The sequence below is a fragment of the Aotus nancymaae genome, unplaced genomic scaffold (genome assembly GCF_030222135.1).
Source record: "Aotus nancymaae isolate 86718 unplaced genomic scaffold, 86718_ANA_hifiasm-v0.15.2.pri h1tg000015l_0, whole genome shotgun sequence".
Lineage (NCBI taxonomy): Eukaryota > Metazoa > Chordata > Mammalia > Primates > Aotidae > Aotus > Aotus nancymaae.
Window position 1 is genome coordinate 956,891 of NW_026988426.1, and position 27,353 is coordinate 984,243.

The following is a 27,353-nucleotide window of genomic DNA, read 5'->3' on the forward strand; positions in this document are numbered from 1 at the left end:
ATCAGTAAATTTTTACAAGTGCAAGATTTAAATGAGTCATACTATACACTGCATAAGCGGAATCACTACCTATGTTTACGTTTTGGTGAGAAAAAGTTTGTGAAGCTAATATTAGGGCACTTAACTTCACCTGTTGCATACTTTTAAAAAGTTTTTGGATTTTGTGCTGTTAGTTTTGCATGGCATTTTTCTACATTATAGCTGCTTTACTTTTGAACTATTTGTAAAGACAGTAGTGGTATGAAGCAAGGGTTTAGAGATAACAATAGATAAAACTTTCATAGGCAGAGTTTGTAAAAAGTTTAGAAGTTTAGAGGCTGGTAAATGGAAGCTGACATTACTAATAAAGTTAGCTATTGCTACTTGCTAATTAAGATTACAAACTAGGAGAGTATGAAATTGTTTTCTGCTTAACAGTAGGAAAAGAGTAGCAGCATTATATTTTGACAATTGAACGCAATGCCACATTTGTTTGTTTGTTTGTTTGTTTGTTTGTTTGTTTTTAGAAGAGAAGCTATTTGTAGCTTTTTGTATGTGTTAAGAGGGATTATGAGACAGGTACATAACACATAAAATGCAGAAATAGCAAAACATAAAGCCTACCTGTTAAACTAAGGCATGGAAGTGATGGATATTTTAAGTGATTTTTATTACATTTTGGCCCTTGAAAGGCATTATTATGACTGCAAGTTACTAGGAGAAACCTGCATTGAGTTAACTTAAGTGTGCAAAAACAAAAAATAAAAAAACCAAAACCAAAAAACTTTAAAAAATGTTTTTAGGTGCTGGCCATGTTTTTTGCATTAGCTTTTAGCTGGAATGTTTTAGAAGGAAGCTTGGGAAGGTAGGGCTGTGGCCATTTTTTTGTTTTGTTTTGTTTGTTTCACTTGCTTTGGGCTTTTTAGGCAGCCTTTTTTTCTTTTTAATAGCCTGCCACCTGTTGGTGCTTTTGCCCTGAGAGGAAGGAAGAAAGGCTACAAGTGGCAGCAAGAGGCCCGAGAATGACCAGGTGGTAAAGTGTTTGTATCAGGGCGGAGGCAGGAGGTGAGAGAGTCACAGGCTGGGAGAAGACCTTTCCTTTGTTTTTTAGGCCACCCACACTCGGAGCCAACCTTGTGAGGTAAGGTACTGAAAATATCTGGGCTTTGGATTATTTCTAGCACCCCTAAGCAGAGAGGCTTAGGGAGGCAGACATGCAGCACAGGGTTTGCTTTGAAGTTTTTTAGCCACAGTGTTTTTAAACATTGTATAAAAAAGCAAAACAAACATTTTTTACTGCTGCATTTATTTTTTGAAGATGACAGCAGCTGGCAGAGCTGTTTACCTTCACCTGGTTAGCATTTTACATATGGCTATGGGAGAGCTGCCCTTATTAGCGGGCCTCTTCCCCAGGACTTAGTACTTTAGGCTGCTTTATGCTTTTCTGCCCACCTTAGGCTAGTAAGGTTGGGGTGCACATGGACTGTTTTTTTAGCCATTTTTTGGGGGGCCTAGGGAAGACAAGGAATTGTTTATTAACTGAGACATGTGAGGGGTGGTAGGGAAGGGCAGAAGTAGAAAAGGCCACAGCACAGCAAGCAGCAGGCCACTTTTTGGACACAGTGACTAAGGCACATGGCCATCATCAGGAGGATTTTTAGGACTGGGCTGGAGCTGCCTGCAGCCACCCATGGACTCTGCCCATGCATCACCACCAACCCAGAAAGGGGCAACTTGCCCAGAGTGCCAGTGACTAAATGGGCACTTCATGGCATTTTAGCAACTTTCCTGCCCCAGGCTTTTGTGGGCACCAAGAAAGCTAGAGCTATTTGGGATAAAACCCAGGAGGCAGCATGCAACTTTTTGCTATACTTTACAGAAACAGAAAAAAGACAAGGCCAGAAAGGCTGATGCTGGAAGTAGGAGGTGGGAACTCACATATTAGAAAGACAATTGTAATCAGCTACTTTCCTTCCCTCCTGGGAGGGCCCCTCCAGCGGGAAGTTTGTTAAGGAGACCCAGCCACCCAATTATATAGATGTTTGCTGACCAGGATTTTTTGTAAAAAAACTGTTAGAAAAGAGATACACATTACTTTTGGAAAAAAACTATTAAACACTCAAGATAAAAAAAAAAAAAACTGTTCCTTGGGCAGCCTTTACTTTTTTTTTTTAATTGCAATTTAGGTTCTAGGGTACATGTGCAGATCATGCAGGATCATTGCATAGGTACATACACGGCAAGGTGGTTTGCTGCCTCCATCCCCCCATCACCTGTATCTGGTATTTCTCCCCTCATTATCCCTACCCCCCTCCCTGCTGACTGCAGTGTGTGATGCTCCGCTCCCTGTGTCCATGTGTCCTCATTGTTCAACACCCACCTATGAGTGATAACATATGGTGTTTGGTTTTCTGTTCTTGTGTCAGTTTGCTGAGAATGCCTTTACTTTTTTTAAGGGGAATGGGAGGTGCTGTTGACTGGATGGGGCCAACAGATGCAGGATTTTCTTAAGGGTGGAAGAAAAGAGAGCAGTGGCTTTTCTATAGGGGGAGGAAAAGGCTTTGGTCCGTTCTTATCCTTACTAGAAAAAATGTCTTCATTATTCCACATAGAAGGGATTGAAGGGGGAAGAGAAGTTTCTCCCTGTTGTTTTGGTTTCTGTTTTTCCTTCCCCTTTAAATCTCTGGAATTCCCTTCAGGTGGAGAAGATGGGTGGTTTGACTTACTGCAGTCTGGCAGATAAAGAGGATACAATGCAGAGCGAACCAGTGCCCAGGGGGTTAAAATAGTAACATTAGTAAAATAACCTTGCTTACATCCTTTTTGTAGGCTGCAACCTACCTGCTCCCATAATTATAAATCTAAGATTCCTTAATTAGGACATCAAGGGCATTTTTGCCAAATTAAGAGCCTACACTTGTATAGCGCTCCAGGCTTTACAGTGCACTGGATAGCCTTAAGTAGCTGCTGCACTGTTTTAAAAATGCTTTCTGCTTTTGGTCATTTCTTGACTCATGATAACCTAGCCCCTGATATTTTATGTATGCGTCCTGTCCTGATGGGAGTTAGGACTGTCCCTTACTGGGATTTCCTGAAAATTGATAAGCTCTCCTCCTTCAGGCATAACTTGAAGGTGATCACATCGGGGGCACCACTTGCAGAGCTTATAGCTTGCAATGAAGGCCGAGAATGAAGTACTTAGGCAAACTCAGCTGAGCGGGGCTAGTGGGTAGCTTTTTTGAGAGGGATTTCCCCATTACTTGTCCGCCAAGTATTTGTTGAAAGGGCTTATATTGACTATCAATATCCACTAAATGGTTATTTGAGGTGGGTTGCTGAGGCACCTGTGACCTTGTACACACTTAAACTACATTCTTAGGAGGCTGTTTTTAGCCTTTCCTATTACACCACACACTTTACTCCCTGTCCTGTTTTCAGGGTTAAGGAGTTTCATTCCCATGCACAAATAACATACACAGTGCCTCAGTATTTTTCCATGCCCCAACCTCAAATGCCATGCACATAAGCTTGAATACGTTACCAGGGAACATGGTATGTTCCCCCCAACATGGAACACTATACAGAGAGTAAGTATGAAATATTGAGTTGATATCTGGACACATGCCTAGGACATAGATTTTCACAGCAGAACACATAATAACCTTTACATGCAGATGACATCTGTGCCAGAATGTTTGTGCATGTGCCAACAAACACAAGATGTTAATTTCGAGGGTGATGAGAATAGTCTGAGGTTTAACCTCCACTAGCTTTTTCCCTGTTAAGTGGCTTACATTCTTCACTATGTGACAATATGGTCACTGCAGGCAGTCACCAGTTCTGCTTCTAAGCCTGTATTAGCACCAGCAAACATTTTCTGATGTCTCTGCCCAGATTCAATCTTAGAAGGGGCTGGGATTGCTGGGTAATGAAATTGCTGGAGAATCCTCCATTGTAGGGATGAGGGCAGAAGCTGAGAGAGGTTGTCCAGGAATCAAATCCTTTGTGATGTGAGAAGTCTGTTCTCTGCTAAAATGATGGGGTTGGATCCCTGGATGGTTTCTAAGGTGGCTTCAGGGTCAGGTTCTGCTTGTCTTTGAGACGTGAAGGAGGAGGAGATGTCTTTGGCTAGACATTTAGGGACTTTGGGGAGGAGTGTCTCTCTTTCTTTCCCTACATGGGCACTGACCTGTCCAGTTGGTCTGATTTCTGCCAACCCCACCTGAGGCCTCTGTCTCCTCCTGAGTGGCCTTTCCTCTGTCAGGAGGGCAGGAAGCTCATAAGCAGCCTGGGACCTGGGACACAAGCCTGGGCCCCGTGGAAAGCAAGATGAGAAAGCAGGTGGGTGGGAGGCAGGGAGAGGGAGGTGGCTGGGGATAGCAGAGCCTCATTCCCTGGTGCATGGGCCAAGGAGAGGTGACTGGGCTTCACCCTCAGCTTATTTGCAGGGCTGCTCTTGAACTCTAGGGAGCAACCTCCAGTGGGCATCGTTAGAAATAAATGTGCGGTAATTGCCTGGGGTCCTGTTGGGCCCATTTCTCCTGGGCTCCAGACATACCATCTCTTTAGGGTTTTTCCTCAATGGGCTTCAGAGGTTTAATTTGCTACTTTTAGTCTCCAGGGGAAATCTCCACATTCCCTACTTTTCACTTCAGTACAGGGAATTCATCTCATTGATTGTATGAGGTCAGAACTCCAAAGTTTGTATTGATGGCCCCTTTTTAAATTGAGGTAAAAATCGCAAAGCATAAAATTCACCATCTTAACCATTTTTAAGTGGGACAGTCAATGCTGTTAAGTACATTCACACTGTTGTGCATTCAATGTCCGGAACTCTTTTCACCTTTCCAAACTGGACCCTTGAACCCCTTAAAGAAATGACTCCAAATTTGTCCCTCCCCCCAGCCCACAGCAACCATCATTCTACTTTCTGTGTCCATAATTTTGACTTCTCTAAGTACCTCACATGCGTGGAATCATATAGTATTTGTCCTTTTGTGTCTGGCTTATTTCACTTAGCATAAGCTCAAAGTTCATCCATTTGTAACACGTGTCAGACTTGCCTTTCTTTTTAAGGCTGAATAACCTTCCATTGTGTGTATATATCATGTTTCATTTACCCATTTTTATGTCAATAGACACTTGGGCTGTGTCCACCTTTTGGATATTGTGAATAATGCTGTTATGGACATGGCTTTAAAAATATCTTGACCGGGCACGATGGCTCACACCTGTAATCCCAGCACTTTGAGGGGCCCAGGTGGGTGGATCATGAGGTCAGGAGTTCGAGACCAGCCTGACCAACATGTGAAACCCCGTCTCTACTAAAAATACAAAAATTAGCTGGGTGTGGTGGTGCATGCCTGTAATCCCAGCTACTCAGGAGGCTGAGGCAGGAGAATTGCCTGAACCTGGGAGATGGAGGTTGCAGTGAACCAAGATCATGCCACTGCACTCCAGCCTGGGTGACAGAGTGAGATTTCATCTCAAAAAAAAAAAAAAAAAAAAAAAAATCTCTTTTAGCCTCTTTTCTGTAGCATCTCAGAGGCATTCAGCTGCTTCAAGATGAAACTGGACATCTCCTTCCCAGCCACTGCCTGCTAGGAACTCATTGAAGTGGACAATGAATGCAAACTTCATACTTCTTATGAAAAGTGTATGGCCACAGAAGTTGCTGCTGATACTCTGGGTGAAGAATAGAAGGGTTATGTGGTCTGAATCAGTGGTGGGAACGACAAACATTTCCCCATGAAGCAGGGTGTCTTGACCCATGGCCATGTTCACCTGCTACTGAGAAAGGGGCATTCCTGTTACAGACCAGGGAGAACTGGAGAAAGAAAGAGAAAATCAGTTTGTAGTTGCATTGTGGATGCCAACCTGAGCGTTCTCAACTTGGTTATTGTAAAAAAAGGAGAGAAGGATATTCCTGGACTGACTGATACCACGGTGCCTTGTTGCCTGGGGCCCCAAAGAGCTAGGAGAATTTGCAAACTCTTATTTTTCTTCTTCTTCTTCTTCTTCTTTTTATTGTACTTTAGGTTCTGGGGTACACGTGCAGATCATGCAGGGTTGTTGCATAGGTACTTAATGGCAAGGTGGTTTGCTGCCTCCATCCCCCTGTCACCTATATCTGGCAATTCTCCCCCTGTTATCCCTCCCCAACCTCTCCACCCCCTGCTGTCCCTCCCATAGACCCCCACAACAGACCCCAGTGTGTGATGGTCCCCTCCCTGTGTCCATGTGTTCTCATTGTTCAACACCCACCTATGAGTGAGAACATGCAGTATTTGATTTTCTGTTCTTGTGTCAGTTTGCTGAGAATGATGGTTTCCAGCTTCATCCATGTCCCTAAGAAGGACATGAACCCATTGTTTTTTATGGCTGTATAGTATTCCATGGTGTATATATGACACATTTTACTTGTTCAGTCATTTATGGGCATTTGGGTTGGTTCCGAGTCTTTGCTATTGTAAACAGTGCTGCAATGAACATATGTGAGCATGTGTTTTTATAATAGAATGATTTATAATCCTTTGGGTATACACCCAGTAATGGGATTGCTGAGTCAAATGGTATTTCTAGTTCTAGATCCTTGAGGAATCACCACACTGTCTTCCACAATGGTTGAACTGATTTACACTCCCACCAACACTATAAAAGTGTTCCTATTTCTCCACATCCTCTCCAGCATCTGTTGTCGCCAGATTTTTTAAAGATCACCATTCTAACTGGTGTGAGATGGTCTCTCAATGTAGTTTTGATTTGCATTTCTCTAATAACCAGTGATGATGAGCATTTTTTCACGTGTTTATTGGCCTCATATATGTCTTCTTTTGAAAAGTGTCTGTTCATATCCTTTGTCCACTTTTGAATGGGTTTGTTTGTTTGTTTCTTGTAAATCTGTTTTAGTTCTTTGTAGATTCTGGATATTAGCCCTTTGTCAGACGGGTAGATTGCAAATTTTTTTTCCCATTCTGATGGTTGCCGGTTCACTCTAATGATTGTTTCTTTTACTGTACAGAAGCTCTGGAGTTTAATTAGATCCCATTTGTCTATTTTGGCTTCTGTTGCCAATGCTTTTGGTGTTTTCATCATGAAGTCCTTGCCTATGCCTGTGTTCTGAATGGTTTTGCCTAGATTTTCTTCTAGGGTTCTTATGATGTTAGGTCTTATGTTTAAGTCTTTAATCCATCTGGAGTTAATTTTAGTGTAAGGTGTCAGGAAGGGGTCCAGTTTCTGCTTTCTGCACATGGCTAGCCAGTTTTCCCAACACCATTTATTAAACAGGGAATCCTTTCCCCATTGCTTGCTTTTTTGTCAGGTTTGTCAAAGATCAGATGGTTGTAGATGTGTGGCATTGCCTCTGAGGCCTTTGTTCTGTTCCATTGGTCTATATCTCTGTTTTGGTACCAGTACCATACTGTTTTGATTACTGTAGACTTGTAGTATAGTTTGAAGCCAGGTAGCATGATGCCTCCAGCTTTGTTCTTTTTTCTTAGAATATACTTGGCTTTGCGGGCTCTCTTTTGGTTCCACATGAAGTTTAAGGTGGTTTTTTCCAGTTCTGTGAATAAGGCCATTGGTAGCTTGATGGAGATAGCATTGAATCTATAAATTACTTTGGGCAGTATGGGCATTTTCACAATATTAATTCTTTCTAACCATGAGCATGGAATGTTTTTCCATCTGTTTGTGTCCTCTCTTATTTCCTTGAGCAGTGGTTTGTAGTTCTCCTTAAAGAGGTCCTTTACATCCTTTGTTAGTTGTATTCCTAGGTATTTTATTCTCTTTGTAGCAATTGTGAATGGGAGTTCACTCATGATTTGGCTCTCTGTTAGTCTGTTATTGGTATATAGGAATGCTTGTGATTTCTGCACATTGATTTTGTATTCCGAGACTTTGCTGGGGGTGGTTATCAGTTTCAGGAGATTTTGGGCTGAGATGATGGGGTCTTCTAAATATACAATCATGTCATCTGCAAATAGAGACTCTCTAAAGAAGATGATGTCTACCAGTATGTTTTAAGAAAGCCCTTAAACAAAGAAGGTAAGAAACCTAGGACCAAAGCACCCAAGATTCAGCATCTTGTGACTCCACATGCCCTGTGGCACCAATGGTGGCATATTGCTCTGAAGAAACAGCGTACTAAGAAAAATAAGGAAGAGGCTGCAGAATATTGTAAAGTTTTGGCCATGAGAAAGAAGGAGAATAAAGAGAAGCACCAGGAAGAAATTGCAAAGAGATGCAGACTTTCCTCTCTGTGAGCTTCTACTTCTAAGTCTGAATCCAGTCAGAAATAAGATTTTCTGGGTAACAAATAAACAAGATCAGACTCACAAAAAAAAATCTTTTTGAGATCCTAGTTTCAGTTATTTTAGGTAAATATCCAGAAATAATATTGCTGGATCACACAATTAAGTAATTTTTTGTTACTTAATTACAATTAAGTAACAGACTTCAGAATTGTTTAAACAAAATCCACAATTAAGTAATTGTATTCTTAATTTTCTGAGGAACTACCACACTTTTTTATAGTGGCCGTAGCATTTTACTTTCCCACCAAGAAGTCACAAAGTCTCAGTTTTTCCATATCTTCACCAACATTTGCTATTTTCTAGTTGTCGTTTGTTTTCTTTTTATAGTAGGTATCCTAACGGGTGTGACGAGGTATCTCATCATGGTTTTGATTTGCATTTCCCTAATGATTTGTGATATTGAGCTTTTTTTTTTTTTAATGAGAGAAAGAGAAAGAAAAAGGGGGAGAGAGAACAGGAGTCTTGCTTTATTGCCCAGACTGGAATGCAATCTAAAAATAGGTATTAAAAACCTCTTTTATGCCAATAATTGTGCTTAGCAGCAGAGACAGGAAGGAATAAGGGAAGAAAATAACAAACAGCCAACCAATATTTCATTTAAGTCTGTGAAATGCTATGCAAATGCTGAAGAGTGATTTACTTCCAATTATGTAGTCACTTTCAAAATAGGTGTAATATGATACTGAGAAAAATGTATGTTCTGTGGACCTGGGGTGGAGAATTCTATAAATATTCACTAAGTTTACTTATTCCAGGTCTAAGTTCAAATCATAGATGTCCCTATTAATTTTCTATGTTGTTGATCCGTCAAATATTAACAATGTGTTGTCAAAATCTCCTGCTATTATTGTGCAGGAATCCAGGTCTCTTTATAAGTCATTAAGAACTTGTCTTATGTATCTGGGTGCTCCTGTATTGGGTGCATATATATTTATAATCATTAACTCCTGTTGTTGCATTGATCCTTTTACCATTATGTAATGTCCTTCTTTGTTTCTTTTAGTCTTTGTTACTACTAAAGTCTATTTTGTGAGAGACGAAAGTTACAACTCCTGTTTTTTTTGTTTGTTTGTTTTTTGCTCTCCATTTAATTGGTGAATCTTCCTCCATCCCTTTGTTTTGAGTCTTTGTATGTCGTTGCTTGTGAAATAGATCTGGATACAGCATACCGATGGGTTTTGACTTTTTATTCAATTTACCTGTCTGTGTCTTTGATTGGGGCATTTAATCCATTTACATTTAGAATTAATATTAATATTTGTGAGTTCAATATTGTCATTTAATGCTAGCTGGCTATTTTGCCCATTAGTTGATGTAGATTCTTCATTATAGAGATACTCTTTACGTTTTGGTAAGTTTTTGGGATGACTGATACTGGTTGTTCCTTTCTGTTTGTAGTGCTTCTTTCAGAAGCTCTTGTAAAGCAGGCCTGGTGGTGATGAAATCTCTGAGTCCTTGCTTGTTTGCAAAAATTTTATTTTTCCTTCACTTATGAAGCTTAGTTTGGTGGATATGAGATTCTGGGTTGAATTTGAGGATATTGAATATTGACCCCCACTCTCTTCTAGTTTGTAGGGTTTCTGGTGAGAGGTCTGCTGTGAGTCTGATAGGCTTCCCTTTATGGGTAACGTGACCTTTCTCTCTAGCTGCCCTTAGAATTTTCTCCTTTATTTCAACCCTAGTGAATCTAGCGATTATGTGTCTTGGAGTTGCTCTACTTGAGGAATATCTTTGTGGTGTTCTCTGGATTAGCTGGAGTTGAGTATTGTCCTGCCTTACTAGATTAGGAAAGTTTTACTGAATAATATCCTGAAGAATATTTTCCAACTTGGATTCATTCTCTTCGTGACATTCAGGTACACCTATCAATCGTAAATTAGGTCTTTTCGCATAGTCCCATATTTCTTGGAGACTTTGCTCATTCCTTTTTACTCTTTCTTCTCTAATCTTGTCTTCTTGTTTCATTTCATGAAGTTGGTCTTCGACCTCTGATATCCTTTCTTCTGCTTGATCAATTCGACTGTTAAAACCTGTGCATACTTCACGGAGTTCTCCTATTGTGTTCTTCAGTTCCATTAATTCACTTATATTCCTCTCTGTCTATTCTTGTTAACATTTCATCAAACCTTTTTTCAAGGTTCTTAGTTTCTTTACATTGGGCTAGAACATGTTCTTTAGTTCACTAAAGTTCGTTATTATCTGCTTTCTGAAGTCTAAATCTGTTAATGGAATGCACTCGTTCTCCATCAGGCCTTGTTCTCTTGTTGATGAGGAACTGTGATCCCCTGTAGAAGGAGAGGCATTCTGACCTTGGGTATTCTCAGCCTTTTTATGCTGGTTTCTTCCCATCATTGTGAGTTCATCCACCTGTCATCTTTGTAATTGCCTACTTTCAAATTAGGTCTCTGAGTGGATGTCCAACTTGTTGATTCCCAGGGCTGAAATCTGAGTGACCCACTGCGCCAGCCAAAACAGCGGCATTAAGATTTGTGGTGCTTTTCTGCCCTGGAATCTCTGGTCTGGCTTCCCTCTTGAGTCCCTTCTTCAATCAGGTAAATGGGCAACTCTGCCTTCCCAGAGCTCCAAACGTCGACCAAAAGGGGACCCAGTCCCGTTTACTCTGCACCAAGAACCGCTGTGTCAGGGCACCGGCAAAACTGCCATGCTGGACACAAGAGTCACCCTGGTGACCTGTGGGGCTCCTCCACTGGGAATCTTCCGGTCTGTGGGTAAAAAAATTCATCTGAAAGTGTGACGTCCTCTCGTTCTGTGTGCTTTCTCTGGGAGCTACAATCCCGAGCTGCTAGTGATCAGTCAACTTGGATCTCTCTCCCTTGAGCATTTTTTTATGTGCTTCTTGGCCATTTGTGTATCTTCATTGGAGAAATTTCTATTGAAGTCCTTTGCCTATTTTTAAAGTTAGGATATTTGTTTTTGTTGTTGCTGAATTATAGGAATTCTTTATATATTCTTGATGTTAATCATTTTTCAGATATTTAAATTGCAATTATTTTCTTTTATTCTATAGATTGCTTTTTCACTTGGTTGATTCTGTCCTTTGGTGCACGGATTTTAATTTCAATGTAGTCCACATTACTTATATTTTCTTTTGTCACCTGTTCTTTTGGTGTCATATTCAAGAACTTATTGCCATATCCAATGTTGTAAATCTTTTCCCCTATGTTTCTAAGAGTTTTATACTTTTAGCTCTTATACTTAGGTATTTGATCCATTTCAGTGAATTTTTGTCTGTGTTGTAAGCTAAGGGCCAAGTTTCATTCTTTTGCATGTAGACATCAGTTTTCCCAAAACTGTTTGTTGAAAAGACTGTCCATTCCCCATTGATCTTGGCACCCTTGTCAAAAATCATTTGACCACGTATACAAAGTTGATTTCTGGGCTCTCTATTTTGATCCATTGATCTCTATGTCTGTCTTTATCCCATCACCATACTGTTTTGATTACTGTAGCTTTGTAATAAGTTTTGAAGTCAGGAAATGTAAGACCTCCTGCTTTGTTCTTTTTTAAAGATGATTTTGGCTATTTGGGAGTCCCTTGAGATTCCACATGAATTTTAGTGTGAACTTTTTATTTCTAACAAAAACTCACCATTTGGATTTCAACAGAAATTGCATTCAATTGACAGATCTCTTTGGGTATTACTGACATTGTAATGATGTTAAGTCTTCCAATCCATAAACATGAAAAGTCTTTCATTTATTGATGTCTTTAATTTCTTTAAGCAGTGTTTTGTAGTTTTCAATGTATGTCTCTTCCCTTCTTGGTAAAGTTTATTTCTAAGTATTTTATTCTTTTTGATGCTGTTGTAATGGATTTTATTGTACTTTAGGTTCTGGGGTACATGTGCAGAATGTGCAGGTTTGTTACATAGGTATATACCTGCCATGGTGGTTTGATGCATCCATCATCCTGTCATCTACATTAGGTATTTCTCCTGTTATCCCTCCCCTAAGCACCACCACCTGCTAACCCTCCCCTATCCCCCCACCCTCCAATAGGCCCTAGTGTGTGATGTTCCCCTCTCTGCATCCATGTGTTCTCATTGTTCAACACGCAATTATGAGTGAGAATGTGCTATGCTTGGTTTTCTGTTCGGGTTTCAGTTTGCTGAGAATGATGGTTTCTAGCTTTATCCATGTCCCTGTAAAGGACCTGAACTCATCCTTTCTTATGGCTGCATAGTATTCCATGGTGTATTTGTGCCACATTGTCTTTATCCAGTCTATCTCTGATAGGCATTTGGGTTAGTTCCAAGTCTTTGCTATTGTAAACAGTGCCACAATAATCATACATGTGCATGTGTCTTTATAATAGAATGATTTATAATCCTTTGGGTATATATCCAGTAATGGGATTGCTGCATCAAATGTATTTCTAGTTCTAGATCCTTGAGGAATCACCACACTGTCTTCTACAATGGCTAAACTAATTTACACTCCCACCAACAGTGTAAAAGCATTCCTATTTCTCCACATCCTCTCCAGCGTCTGTTGTCCCCAGATTTTTTAATGATCGCCATTCTAACTGGCATGAGATGTTACCTCAACGTGGTTTTGATTTACATTTCTCTAATGACCTGTGATAATGGGCTTTTTTTCATATGTTTGTTTGACTGCATAAATGTCTCCTTTTGAGAAGTGTCTGTTCATATCCTTTGCCCACTTTTTGATATTCTTTTTTCTTGTAAATTTTTTAAAGTTCTTTGTAGATTCTGGATATTAGCCCTTTGTTAGATGGGTAGGTTGCAAAAGTTTTTTCTTATTCTGTTGGTTGCCACTTCACTCACATGATAGTTTCTTTTGCTATGCAGACACTCTTTAGTTTAATTAGATCCCATTTGTCTATTTTGGCTTTTGTTGCCATTGCTTTTGGTGTTTTAGTCATGAAGTCCTTGCCTATGCCTATGTCCTGAATGGTATTGCCTAGGTTTTCTTCTAGGGTTTTTATGGTGTTAGGTCTATGTTTAAATCTTTAATCCATCTGGAGTTAATTTTTGTATAAGCTGTAAGGAAGGGATCTAGTTTCAGCTTTCTGCATATGGCTAGCCAGTTTTCCCAATAGCATTTATTGAATAGGAATAAGGAATCATTTCCCCATTGCTTATTTTTATCAGGTTTTTCAAAGATCAGATGGTTGTAGATGTGTGGTGTTATTTCCAAGGTTTCTGTTCTGTTCCATTGGTTTTTAATTCTGTTTTGGTACCAGTACCATGCTGTTTTGATTACTGTAGCCTTGTAGTATAGTTTGAAGTCAGGTATCATAATATCTTCAGCTTTTTTTTTTTTTTTTTTTTTTTTTTTTTTTTTTTGCTTAGGGTTGTCTTGGCTAGGCAGGCTCCCTTTTGGTTCTATATGAAGTTAAGGTATTTTTTCCAATTCTGTAAAGAATGTCAGTGGTAGCTTGAAGGGGATAGCACTAAATCTATAAATTACTTTGGGCACTATGGCCATTTTCATGATAGTGATTCTTCCTAACCATGAGCATGGAATGTTTTTCCATCTGTTTGTGCCCTGTCTTATTTCCTTGAGCAGTGGTTTATAGTTCTTCTTGAAGAGGTCCTTCACATTTCTTGTAAGTTGTATTTCTAGGTATTTAGTTCTCTTTGTAGCAACTGTGAATGGCAGTTTACTCATGATTCACTCCCTGTTTGTCTATTACTGGTGTATAGGAATGCCTATGATTTTTGTACGTTGATTTTGTATCCTGATACTTTGTTGAAGTTGCTTATGAGCTTAAGGAGATCTGGGGCTGAGACAATGGGGTCTTCTAAATATACAATCATGTCATCTGCAAATAGAGACAATTTGACTTCTTCTTTTCCTAATTGAATACCTTTTATTTCTTTTTCTTGCCTGATTGCCCTGGCCAGAACTTTCAATACTATGTTGAATTGTGAGAGTTGTGAGAGAGGGAATCATTGTCTTATGGCAGTTTTCAAAGGAAATGCTTCCCATTTTTGTCTATTCAGTATGATATTGGCTGTGGGTTTGTCATAAATAGCTCTTGTTATTTTGAGATACATTCCATTGATATCTAGTTTTTGAGTTTTTAGTATAAAGGGTTGTTAAATTTTGTTGAAGGCCTTCTCTGTATCTATTGAGATAATCATGTGGTTTTTGTCTTTGGTTCTGTTTATGTGATTACATTTATAGACTTGCATATGTTGAACCAGCCTTGCATTCCAGGGATGAAGCAGACTTGATCATGATGGATAAGCTTTTGGAAGTGCTGTTGGATTTGGTTTGCCAGTATTTTATTGAGGATTTTTGCATCAACGTTCATCATGGATATTGGCCTGAAATTTTTTTTTAGTTGTGTCTCTGCCAGGTTTTTGTATTAGGATGATGTTGGTCTCATAAAATGAGTTAGGGAGGATTCCCTCTTTTTTTTATTGCTTGGAATAGTTTCAGAAGGAATGGTACCAGCTCCTCTTTGTACCTCTGATACAATTCAGCTGTGAACCTGTCTGGTCGTGGATCTTTTTTGGTTGGTAGGCTGTTAATTGCTGTCTCAGTTTCTGACCTTGTTATCGATCTATTCAGGGATTCAACTTCTTCCTGGTTTAGTCTTGGGAGAGTGTAAGTGTCCAGGAATTTATCCATTTCTTCTATATTTACTGGTTTATTTGCATAGAGGTGTTTGTAGTATTCTCTGATGGTAGTTTGTATTTCTGTGGAACTGGTGATGATATCCCCTTTATCTAACTGCATCTATTTGATTCTTCTTTTTGTTCTTCTTTATTAGTCTATCAGTCTATCTATTTTGTAGATTTTTTTTTTTTTTTTTTTTTTTTTGAGACAGAGTTTCGCTCTTGTTACCCAGGTTGGAGTGCAATGGTGCGATCTCGGCTCACCGCAACCTCTGCCTCCTGGGTTCAGGCAATTCTCCTGCCTCAGCCTCCTCAGTAGCAGGGATTACAGGCACGTGCCACTGTGCCCAGCTAATTTTTTGTATTTTTAGTAGAGACGGGGTTTCACCATGTTGACCAGGATGGTCTCGATCTCTTGACCTTGTGATCCACCCGCCTTGGCCTCCCAAAGTGCTGGGATTACAGGCGTGAGCCACCATGCCCAGCCTATTTTGTAGATCTTTAAAAAAAAAAAAAAAAAAAAAAACAGCTCCTGGATTCGTTGATCTTTTGAAGGATTTTTTGTGTCTCTAACTCCTTCAGTTCTGCTCTGATCTTACTTATTTCTTGTCTTCTGCTAGCTTTTGCATTTGTTTGCTCTTGCTCCTCTAGTTCTTTTAATCCTGATGTTAGCATGTCAATTTTAGATCTTTCCTCATTACTCTTTTGGGCATTTAGTGCTATAAATTTCTCTCTAGACGCTGCTTTAAATGTGTCCCAGAGATTCTGGTACATTGTGTCTTCATTCTCATTGGTTTCATAGAACATCTTTATTTCTGCATTCATTTCATTATTTATCCAGTAGTCATTGAGGTACAGGTTGTTAAGTTTCCATGTAGTTGTGTGGTTTTGTGTTTCTTAATCCTGACTTGTAATTTGATTGCTCAGTAGTCTCAGAGACTGTTTGTTATAATTTCTGTTCTTTTGCATTTGCTGAGGAGTAATTTTACTTTCAATTATGTGGTCAATTTTAGAATAAGTGCAATGTGGTGCTGAGAAGAATGTATACTCTGTGGATTTGGGATGGAGAGTTCTGTACATATCTATTAGGTTTGCTTGGCCCAGATCTGAGTTCAAGTCCTGGATATCCTTGTTAATTTTCTGTCTCATTGATCTGTCTAATATTGACAGTGTGGTGTTAAAGTCTCCCACTATTATTATGTGGGAGTCTAAGTCTCTTTGTAGGTCATTAAGAACTTGCTTTATGTATCTGGGTGCTCCTGTATTGGGTGCCTATATATTTAGGATAGTTAGCTCTTCTTGTTGCATTGATCCCTTTACTATTATGTAATGTCATTTTTTGTCTCTTTTGATCTTTGTTGGTTTAAAGTCTGTTGTATCAGACACTAGGATTCCTGCTTTTTTTGCTCTCCATTTGCTTGGTAAATCTTCCTCCATCCCTTTAATTTGAGCCTATGTGTGTCTTTGTATGTGAAATGGGTCTCCTGAATACAGCACACCAATGGGTCTTTATCCAACTTACCAGTCCATGTCTTTTGACTGGAGCATTTAGCCGATTTACATTTAAGGTTAATATTGTTGTGTGAATTTGATCCTGCCATTTTGATACTAGCTTGTTGTTTTGCTCATTTATTGGTGCAGCTTCTTCATGTGTCTTTACACTATGGTCTTTACAATTTGGTATGTTTTTGCAGTGGCTGGTACTGGTTGTTCCTTTCCATGTTTGGTGCTTCCTTCAGGAGCTCATGTAAGGCAGGCCTGGTGGTGACAAAATCTCTCAACAATTGCTTGCTGGTAAAGGATTTTATTTCTCCCTTGCTTATGAAGTTTAGTTTGGCTGGATATGAAATTCTGGGTTGAAAATTCTTTTCTTTAAAGATGTTGAACATTGGCCCCCACTTTCTTCTCGATTGTATAGTTTCTGCTGAGAGATCTGCTGTTAGTCTGATGGGCTTCCCTTTGTGGGTAACCCAACCTTTCTCTCTGGCTGCTCTTAGCATTTTTTCCTTCAATTCAACCCTCGTGAATCTGATGATTATGTGTCTTGGGGTTGCTCTTCTCGAGAAATATCTTTGTCGTGCTCTTTTTCCTGAATTTGAATGTTGGCCTCCTTGCTAGGTTGGGGAAGTTCTCCTGGATAATATCCTGAAGGGTATTTTCCAACGTCATTTTCAGGTACACCAATCAAACGTAGATTTGGACTTTTCACATAATCCCATATTTCTTGGAGGCTTTGTTAATTTCTTTTCATTCTTTTTTCTCTAATCTTGCCTTATTGCTTTATTTCATTGAGTTGATCTTCAATATCTGATATCCTCTCTTCTGCTTGATTGATTCAGCTATTGAAACTCGTGTATGCTTCACTACTTTCTCATGCTGTGTTTTTCAGCTCCATCAAGTTGTTTATGTTCTTCTCTATGCTGGTTATTCTGGTTAGCATTTCAGCTAACCTTTTCTCAAGGTTCTTAGCTTCCTTGCATTGGATTAGAACATGCTCCTTTAGCTTGGAGAAATTTGTTATTACCCACCTTCTGAAGCCTGCTTCTGTCAATTCATCAGACTCATTCTCCATCCAGTTTTGTTCTTTAGCTGGTGAGGAGTTGTGATCCCTTGGAGAAGAGGCATTCTGGTTTTGGGGGATTTCAGCCTTTTTGCACTGGTTTCTTCCCATCTTTGTGGATTTATCTACTTTTGGTCTTTGAAGTTGGTGACCTTTGCATGGGGTCTGTGAGTGGACATCATTTCTGTAGATGTCGAAACTATTTTGTTGTTTTTTAGTTTTCCTTCTAACAGGCTCCTCTGCTGCAGGTCTGCTGGAGTTTGCTGGAGGTCTACTCTAGACCCTGTTTGCCTGGGAGTCACCAGAAGGGGCTGCAGAGCAGCAAAGATTGCTGCCTGTTCCTTTCTCTGGTAGCTTTGTTTCAGGAGGGTACTCACCAGATGCCAGCCAGAGCTCTCCGGTATGAGGTGTCTTTCAGTCCCTGCTGGGAGGTATCTCCCAGTCAGGATACATGGGGGTCAGGGAGCCACTTGAGAAATCGGTCTGTCCCTTATCAGAGCTCGAGCACTTTATTGGGATATTCCTAGCTCCCTTCAGAACTGCCAGGCAGGGACATTTAAGTCTGCTGAAGCTGAACCCACAACTGCCCCTTTTTCCAGGTGCCCTGTCCCAGGAAGTTGGGGCTTTATTTATAACTCCCTGACAAGCTGCTGCCTTTTTTCAGAGATGTCATACCCAGCAAGAAGGGAGTCTAGTGAGAGTCTGCCTGCAGAGGACTTGCTGAGATGCCATGAGCTCTGCCCAGTTGCGTGTAAACTTCCCGGAGACTTTGTTTACATAGGCGAGGTGAAAACCACCTACCCAAGCCTCAGCAATGGTGGATGCCCCTCCCCACATTGAGCTAGAGACTGCTGTGCTGGCTATGAGAATTTCAAGCCAGTGGATCTTAGCTTTCTGGCCTTCATGGGGGCGGGACCCACCAAGCCAGATCACTTGGCTCCCTGGCTTCAGCTTTTTTGTTTGGGGGAATGAGCAGTTAGTTCTGTCTCACTGGCATTCCAGGTGCCACTGGGATATGAGGGGAAAAAAAAACTGCTGTAGCTAAAACAGCTGCCCAGTTTTGTGCTGGAAACCGGGGGCACTGGCATTGTAGGCACTGGGGGGAATCTACTGATGTGCAGGTTGTGAAGACTGTGGGAAAAGCGCAGTATCTGAGCCAGAATGCCAGAGTGTCAGGAAAAATCCCTAATGGCTTCCCTTGGCTAGGAGATAGAGTTCTCTGGCCCCTTGCCTTCCCAGGTAAGGTGACAGCCTGCCCTGCCTCAGCTCACCTTCTTTGGGCTGCACCCACTGTCTAACCAGTCCCAATGAGATGAACCTGGTACCTGAGTTGGAAACACAAAGATCACCCAGTTTCTGTGTCGCTCTTGCTGGGAACTGTGCCCTGGAGCTGTTCCTATTTGGCCATCTTGGTGGCTAAATGGATTTTTTTTTCTTAATTTCCTTTTCAGACTGCACATGGTTAATATATAGAAACAACTGATTTTTGTGTGTTGATGCTGTATCTTGCAACTTTGCTAAATTTATCTTGAACTCCTGACCTCAAGGGATTCTCCCAGCTCAGCCTCCCCAAGTGCCTGGCATTATAGGCATGAGCCATTATGTCCAGCCATGCTAAATTTATTAGTTCTAGCAGCTTTTCTCGTGGAATGTTTAGTGGTTGCTACATATAAAATCATGCCATTTGTGAACAGGGATAATTTTACTTCTTCCATTCTAACTTGAATGCCTTCTATTTATGTTTCTTACTTAATGGATTTGGCTAGTGCTTCCAGTATTATATTGAATAGAAGTGGTAAAATAGATATATTTGTCTTGTGCCTGATCCAGCAGAAAGTTTTCAGTCTTTCATCAATGGAAATGATGTATGTGGCCTTTTCATATGTGGCCATTATTATGTTGAGGTAGTTTCCTTCTATTCCTTTTTTTTTTTTTTTTTTAGACAGAGTCTTGCTCTGTTGCCGGGCTGGAGTGCAGTGGTGCGATCTCAGCTCACTGCAACCTCCGCCTCCCAGGTTCAAGCAATTCTCCTGCCTCAGTCTCCCAAGTAAGTGGGACTACAGGCGCACGCCACCACACCCAGCTAATTTTTGTATTTTTAGTAGAGATATGGTTTCACCAGGTTGGCCAGGATGGTCTCACCTCGTGATCTGCCCACCTCGGCCTCCCAAAGTGCTGGGATTACAGGTGAGAGCCACCGCACCTGGCCTCTATTCTTAATTTATTGTTTTTTTTTTTTTTTTAATCATGAAAGGGTGTTAAATTTTGTCAAATGCTTTTTTCTGCATCAGTTGAGATAATCAATCCTAGTCTTTTTTTCCTCTTCATTCTGGTAATGTGATATCTACTGGTTGATTGTCATCTGCTGAATCATCCTTGCATTCCAGGAATAAATCTCATTTGGTTATGGTTTATAATCCTTTTAATGTGCTATTGAATTCTATTTGCTAGTATTTTGATGAGAATGTTTACACTAATATTCATCAGATATATTGGCCTATAGTTTTCTTGTAGAGTCTTTGCTTTTCTTTGGTATCAAGGTAACACTGCCCTCATAGAATGAGTTTGGAAGTGCTCCTGCCTCTTCAATTTTTTGGAAGAATTCTTTTTCTTTTCTTTTTTCTTTTTTTTTTTGAGATGGAGTTTCACTCTTGTTGCTCAGGCTGGAGTGCCATGGCACCATTTCCGCTCACTGCAACATCTGCCTTCAAGCAATTCTCCTGCCTCAGCCTTCAGAGTAGCTGGGATTACAGGTATGCACCACCATGCCTCACAAATTTTCTATTTTTGGTAGAGATGGGGCTTCTCCACGTTGGTCAGGTTGGTCTCAAACTCCCAGTCTCAGCTGATCTGGCTGCCTTAGCCTCCCAAAGTGCCAGGATTACAGGTGTGAGCCACCAAGCCCAGCAATTTTTGGAAAATTTGAAGACAATTTGTCTTTGACAATTATTCCTTTAATGTTTGGTAGAATTCACCAGTGAATCCATGTGTCCTGGGCTTTTCATTATTGGGAGCTTTTTAATCAGTGATTCAACCTCCTTACCAGTTAGACATCTCTTCAGATTATTTATTTCTTCTGATTCAATCTTGGTAGGTCGTGTTTTTCTAGGAATTTGTCAATTTAATCTAGATTAACCAAGGTATTGGCATACAATTGTTCATAATACTCTCTTTTAATTCTTTTTATTTTTATAAAATTGACAATTATATTCCTCTCTCTTTTCTAATTTTCATTATTTGAGTCTTTTTTTCTTACTCTAACTAAAAGTTTGTCCATTTTGTTGATGTTTTAATAAACTAACTCTTGGTTTCATAGATTTTCTCTGTTGCTTTTCTATTCTTGGTTTTGTTTTTCTTTGCTCTAATCTATATTTTTACCTTAATTTTTCTAACTCTGGGTTTATTCTTCTTTTCTAGTTCCTTAATGTATAAAGTCAGATTGTAGATTTGAGATATTTCTTTTTATTTATTTTTTTTCTGTGATAACAGATTAATTTTAATTCTAGACCTGAAGCTGTACAAGGGTACAGGTCTTTAACATTGTATAAATGTGTGCAATACCACTTAAAACCTCAAGAAAGGAACAGACTTTAGAATTGTTTAAACACAATCCACAGAATTAAAAACAAAGCCAGAAGCCATTCACAGTTATACTATTGTCAATGAAAAGTTTTACACTTAATACTTGATATAACAGTCAGTATCTAGTGGGATTGCACAGTCTCATCCTGTTGTACTGGCCACACACTGGCCTTGTGCATACAACCAAGATCAGACCAGCCCATACAAGTTCTACCACAGCACCTGTAGTTTCCACTCCATTTGCTTTTGTCAGTTAAAAGTGAACAGTGAAAATTAAATACTTGTCTTTGCATAGGGACAAGGTATGCTGTGAAAGCACATTTGCTTACATACATATAAAAATACTATTTCATAAGAAAATAATGTATAAAGGTTTATAGCAAAAGCACTAATCATCTCTGACCCTAGGAAGACCAATTCCATATATTACATTACTGTTATGTCATATAGTTTCCATTTTTTTGAATCCCTTAACCAGAAATACTTGAAAAGACAGGCAGAAATTATTCCTTTTTACCCTTAGCATGGCTGTGAAAAGAGTTAATTTTTTTAAAAAATCAAATATACTGAAATGCTTAAGTTTAGAATGAGATGAAATATTTGACCAGGTAGAATATTATCATCTTCAAGAGCAGGAGTAGTAACACAGGCTTTTGTAAGCAGTTTTTAATCTGTAAATACAACAGGCATTTTAATACTGAGATGTCTCACTTCTGTACATTCAATTCAGTGTATTTAAAGTTCACTAAAGCTGACATTAAAAATTTTTAAATAGTCCAAAAAAATCACATTAAAAATCCATATATCTGTATTTGGAGTAACAGTAGACCACATGATTCCAGAAGTTAAAAATTATTTCACAGCCCGTGGCTTTGGCTTGGCAAATGACCTAGGTTCCCAAGATGTTTTGACTCTATTAAAATGTAAGCACTTAAAAAAGAATGTGTCTGTGTATATATAGATATATATTTTAAAGGAATCTGATAATCTATGAAACAGCCTTAAAGTTTCCTTTAAATTTGCCTAGAAATGACCATTGCATTAGCTTCATGGAAAGAACTAGCCAGTGTCTTGTTCTAAAGCTAACAGGGTCTTTATTTGTCTAAGGCTAGAATGGTACCAACAAGATGTAAACTGTAAGGAGAGGAGGAGATGAGGCCTTTCCCTGGCATTTGGTAGGTAACACTCAAGGGATTCTAGAAAAATGACACAATGTTACTGCTCCTTGTCTTTTTCTTTCCTCATGAACCAATCTGCTCTTGAAATTTCCTTATAACCCAGAGATATTCATAGAAAGCTTGAGACCAGTTGTGATGGCTCATGCCTGTAATCTCAACACCTTGGAAGGCCAAGACAGGAGGATCACTTGAGCCCAGGAGTTCAAGCAGCCAGGGCAACATAGTAAGACCCCATCTCTTAGAAAGAAAAAAGCTGAGCCTGGTGGGGCAAGCCTGTGATTCCAGCTACACCAGAAGCTGAGGGGAGAGGATCACTTAAGCCCAGTAGTTCAAGGCTGCACTGAGCTATGATCACACCACTGCACTCTAGCCTGGGTGTCAGAGGAAGACCTTGTTTCAAAAAATAAAAAAGGCACACACTGCATTCATCCTAATCTTTGCTGATACCTCCATGTATGTTACCCTAGGTTGCTATGCTAATTGCTGTCCTTCCTGTCTCTGATGATCCAGAGGTGCTTTATTACCCATTAAAATCATTGAAAACTCACCATGCTCCTTTACTCTGAGGAGAATCTATCTTTGGAATCGATAGGTTTCTTCAAAACTGCCTCTGTCTTTGCCTGAAAAGACCAACAGGAAACCCTCACCAGTCCTCACACACTGTTCCCTCATGGCTGCAAACTCTTCTTGTCCTGTTGTCTGCAAAATACCTAGCCGGGCTGCTATGTCATCTAGCACACACTGCTTTGTGTTCGAAACTTCGATGGTTGGATCACAGTTCATTAAAAAATAGGACTGGGCTGGGTGTGGTGACTCATGCCTGTAATCCCAGCACTTTGGGTGGCTGAGGTGGGTGAATCATGAGGTTAAGAGTTCGAGACCAGCCGGCCAACATGGTGAGACACCATCTCTAATAAAAATACAAAAAATTAGCCAGGCATGGTGGTGGGCACCTGTAATCCCAGCTACCTGGGAGGCTCAGGCAGGAGAATCTCTTGAACCTGGGAAGCAGAGGTTGCCATGAGCCAAGGTCATGCCACTGCACTTCAGCCCAGGTGACGGTGTGAGACTCTGACAAAAAACAACAGCAACCAAAAAAAAAAAAAAAAAGACTGGAGGAACTGGATGCATCAACTTCCAGCAGGGGAGGGGCTCTTGGGCACCAGGAGTTGTCAGAAGGGCTGGTCCTAGGGCAGCATGGTACCTGGAGCTGACTGGGTCTTGCCCAGGCACAGAGAAGTGGGGTGATTACCAGGGCCCTGGGCAGCAGGTGAAGGTGGGGGTGCTCCTCTATGCCTCTCTGCAGCACAGCTACATATGGCCATCTGGGGGCACTGTTTTCTTAATTTTTATTTTAGGTTAAGCGGTACGTGTACAGGTCTGTTATATAGGTAAATTGCATGTCCCAGGGGTTTGTTGTGCAGATAATTTTGTCACTAGGACAATAAACATAGCACACAATAGGTAGTTTTTGACTCTTGCCCTCCTCCAACCCTCTACCAGCAAGTATGCCCCAGAATCTGTTGTTTTCTTCTTTTTGTCCATGTGTACTTGATGTTTAGTTACCACTTATAAGTGAGAACATGTGGTATTTGGTTTTCTGTTCCTATGTTAATTAACTTAGAATAATGGCCTCCAGCTCCATTCATTTTCCTACAAAGGACATGATCGTATTTCTTTTTAATGGCTGCATAGTATTCCATGGTGTATGTGTGCCACTTTTTTTTATTATTATACTTTAAGTTCTGGGGTACATGTGCAGAACATGCAGGTTTGTTACATAGGTATACACGTGCCATGGTGATATGCTGTACCTGTCAACCCATCAGCTATATTAGGTATTTCTCCGAATGCTATCCCTCTCCTGGCCCCAAACTCCTGACAGGCTCTGGTGTGTGATGTTCCCCTCCCTGTGTCCATGCATTCTCATTGTTCAACTCCCACTTATGAGTCAAAACATGTGGTGTTTGGTTTTCTGTTCCTGTGTTAGTTTGCTGAAAATGATGGTTTCCAGCTTCATCCATGTCCCTGCAAAGGACCTAACTCATTCTTTTTTATGGCTGCATAGTATTCCATAGTGTATATATGCCACATTTTCTTTATCCAGTCTATTATTCATGGGCATTTGGGTTGGTTCCAAGTCTTTGTTACTGTGAACAGTGCCACAATAAACATAGGTGTGCATGTGTCTTTATAGAATGATTTATAATCCTTTGGGTATATATGCAGTAATGGGATTGCTGGGTCAAATGGTATTTCTGGTTCTAGATCCTTGAGGAATCACAACACTGTCTTCCACAATGGTTGAACTGATTTACACTCCCACCAACAGTGTAAAAGTGTTCCTATTTCTCCACATCCTCTCCAGCATCTGTGGTTTCCTGACTTTTTAATGATCACTATTCTAGCTGATGTGAGATGGTATCTCATTGTGGTTTTGATTTGCATTTCTTTAATGACCCATGACGATGAGCCTTTTTTCATATGTTTGTTTGGCCACATAAATGTCTTCTTTTGAAAAGGGTCTGTTCATATCCTTTGTCTACTTTTTGATGGAGTTGTTGGTTTTTTTCTTGTAAATTTAAGTTCTTTATAGATTCTGCATATTAGCCCTTTGTCAGATGGATAGATTGCAAAGATTTTCTCCCATTATATAGGTTGCCTGTTCACTCTGATGACAGTTTCTTTTGCTGTGCAGAAGCTCTTTAGTTTAATTAGATCCCATTTGTCTATTTTGGCTTTTGTTGCCATTGCTTTGGGTGTTTTAGTCATGAAGTCTTTGCCCATGTCTATGTCATGAATGGTATTGCCTAGGTTTTCTTCTAAGGTTTTTATGGTGTTGGGTCTTATGTTTAAATCTTTAATCCATCTGGAGTTAATTTTTGTATAAGGTGTAAAGGAGGGATCCAGCTTTCTGCACATGGCTATCCAGTATTTTCCCAACATCATTTATTGAATAGAGAATCATTTCCCCATTGTTTGTTTTTGTCATATTTGTCAAAGATCAGATGGTTATAGATGTGTGGTGGTGTTTCTGAGGCCTCTGTTCTGTTCCATTGGTTTATATATCTATTTTTGTACCAATACCATGCTGTGTTTGTTACTGTAGCCTTGTAGTATACTTTGAAGTCGGGTAGTGTGATGCCTCCAGCTTTGTTCTTTTTGCTTAGGATTGTCTTGGCAATGCAGGCTCTTTTTTGGTTCCACATGAAGTTTAAAGTAGTTTTTTCTGATTCTGTGAAGAAAGTCAATGGTAGCCTGATGGGGATAGCACTGAATCTATAAATTACTTTGGGCAGTATGGCCATTTTCATGATATTGATTCTTCCCATCCATGAGCATGGAATGCTTTTCCATCTGTTTGTGTCCTCTCTTATTTCCTTTAGCAGTGGTTTGCAGTTCTCCTTGAAGAGGTCCTTCACATCCCTTGTTAGTTGTATTCCTATGTATTTTATTCTCTTTGTAGCAATTGTGAATGGGTGTTCACTCGTGATTTGGCTCCCCTTTTGTCTATTATTGGTGTATAGGAATGCTTGTGATTTTTGCACATTGATTTTATATCCTGAGTCTTTGCTGAAGTTGCTTATCAGCTTAAGGAGATTTTGGGCTGAGACGATGGGTCTCCTGAATACAGCACACTTATGGGTCTTGACTCTTTTTCCAATTTGCCCATCTGTCAGCCCCTACTGGGAGGTGACTCCCAGTCAGGATACATGAGGTCAGGGACCCACTTAAGGAGGCAGTCTGTCCCTTATCAGAGCTGAAATGCTGTGTTCAGAGATCCCATGCTTCCTTCAGAGCTGTCAGGCAGGGACGTTTAAGTCTGCTGAAGCAGTGCCCACAGTCACCCCTTCCCCCAGGTGCTCTGTCTCAGGGAGATGGGGGCTTCATTTATAACTCCCTGACTGGGGCTGCTGCCTTTTTTTCAGAGATTCCCTGTCCAGGGAGGAGGAATCTACACAGGCAGTTTGGCCACAGACGCCTTGCTGAGCTGCAGTGAGCTCTGCCCAGTTTAACTTCCTAGTGACTTTGTTTACACTGTGAGGGGAAAATCACCTACTCAAGTCTCAGCAATGGTGGATGCCCCTCCCCCCACCAAGCTCAATTATCCCAGGTTGACCTCAGACTGCTGTGCTAGCAGCAAGAATTTCAAGCCAGTGGATCTTAGCTTCCTGGCTCCATGGGGGTGAGATCTGCTGAGCCAGACCACTTGGCTCCCTGGCTTCAGCCCCTGTTCCAGGGGAGTGAAGGATTCTGTCTCGCTGGCATTCCAGGTACCACCGGGGTTTGAAAAAAAAAAAAAAAAAAAACTCCTGCTGCTAGTTCAGTGTCTGCCCAAATGGCCCCCCAGTTTTGTGCTTGTAACCCAGGGCCCTGGTGGTGCGGGCACCAGAGGGAATCTCCTGGTCTGCCAGTTGTGAAGACTGTGGGAAAAATGCAGTATCTGGGCTGGAAAGCACCATTCTTCCCAGTACAGTCTCTCATGGCTTCCCTTAGCTAGGGGAGGACCCTTGGGCTTCCCAGGTGAGGCGATGGCCCACCCTACTTCAGTTTGCCCTCCGTGGGCTGCACCCACTGTCCAACCAGTCCCAATGAGATGAACAGCATAGCTCAGTTGGAAATGCAGAAATCACCCACCTTCTGTGTCAATCTCTTTGGGAGTTCAGACCAAAGCTGTTCCTATTTGGCCATCTTGCCAGTCTATCACTGATAGGCATTTAGGTTGATTCCATGTCTTTGCTATTGTAAGTAAAGCCATTGTGGATAGCAGTTTGGCAATTTCTGAAATAACTTAAAAAAGAATTTCTATTTGACTCAGCAATCCCATTATTTACCCAAAGGAATGTAAATCATTCTATCATAAAGGCACAGCCACACATATGTTCACTGGGGCACTTTTTTTTTTGATGGAAATGTTTTTAGCTATGAGTTTCCCTCTTAGCATTGTTTTGCTGCATCCCATCAGTTGGTATTTTTTTCTCTTTTTAAATTTATTTTACTTTAGGTGTATACTATACCCAGCATTTCTCCCCATGTTATCCCTCCCTACCCTCCCCACCCCCCACTGTCCCTCCCCTATCCACCCCAACTGCCCCCAGTGTGTGATGCTCCTCTCCCTGAGTCCATGT

The 27,353-nt window shown here is 40.5% G+C and overlaps 1 pseudogene; it reads left to right on the forward strand.

Annotated features, from left to right (window-relative positions):
* Positions 1–5,544: 5,544 nt before the first annotated feature.
* On the forward strand, positions 5,545–8,279 carry LOC105719460 (small ribosomal subunit protein eS6-like; annotated as a pseudogene).
* Positions 8,280–27,353: the final 19,074 nt, after the last annotated feature.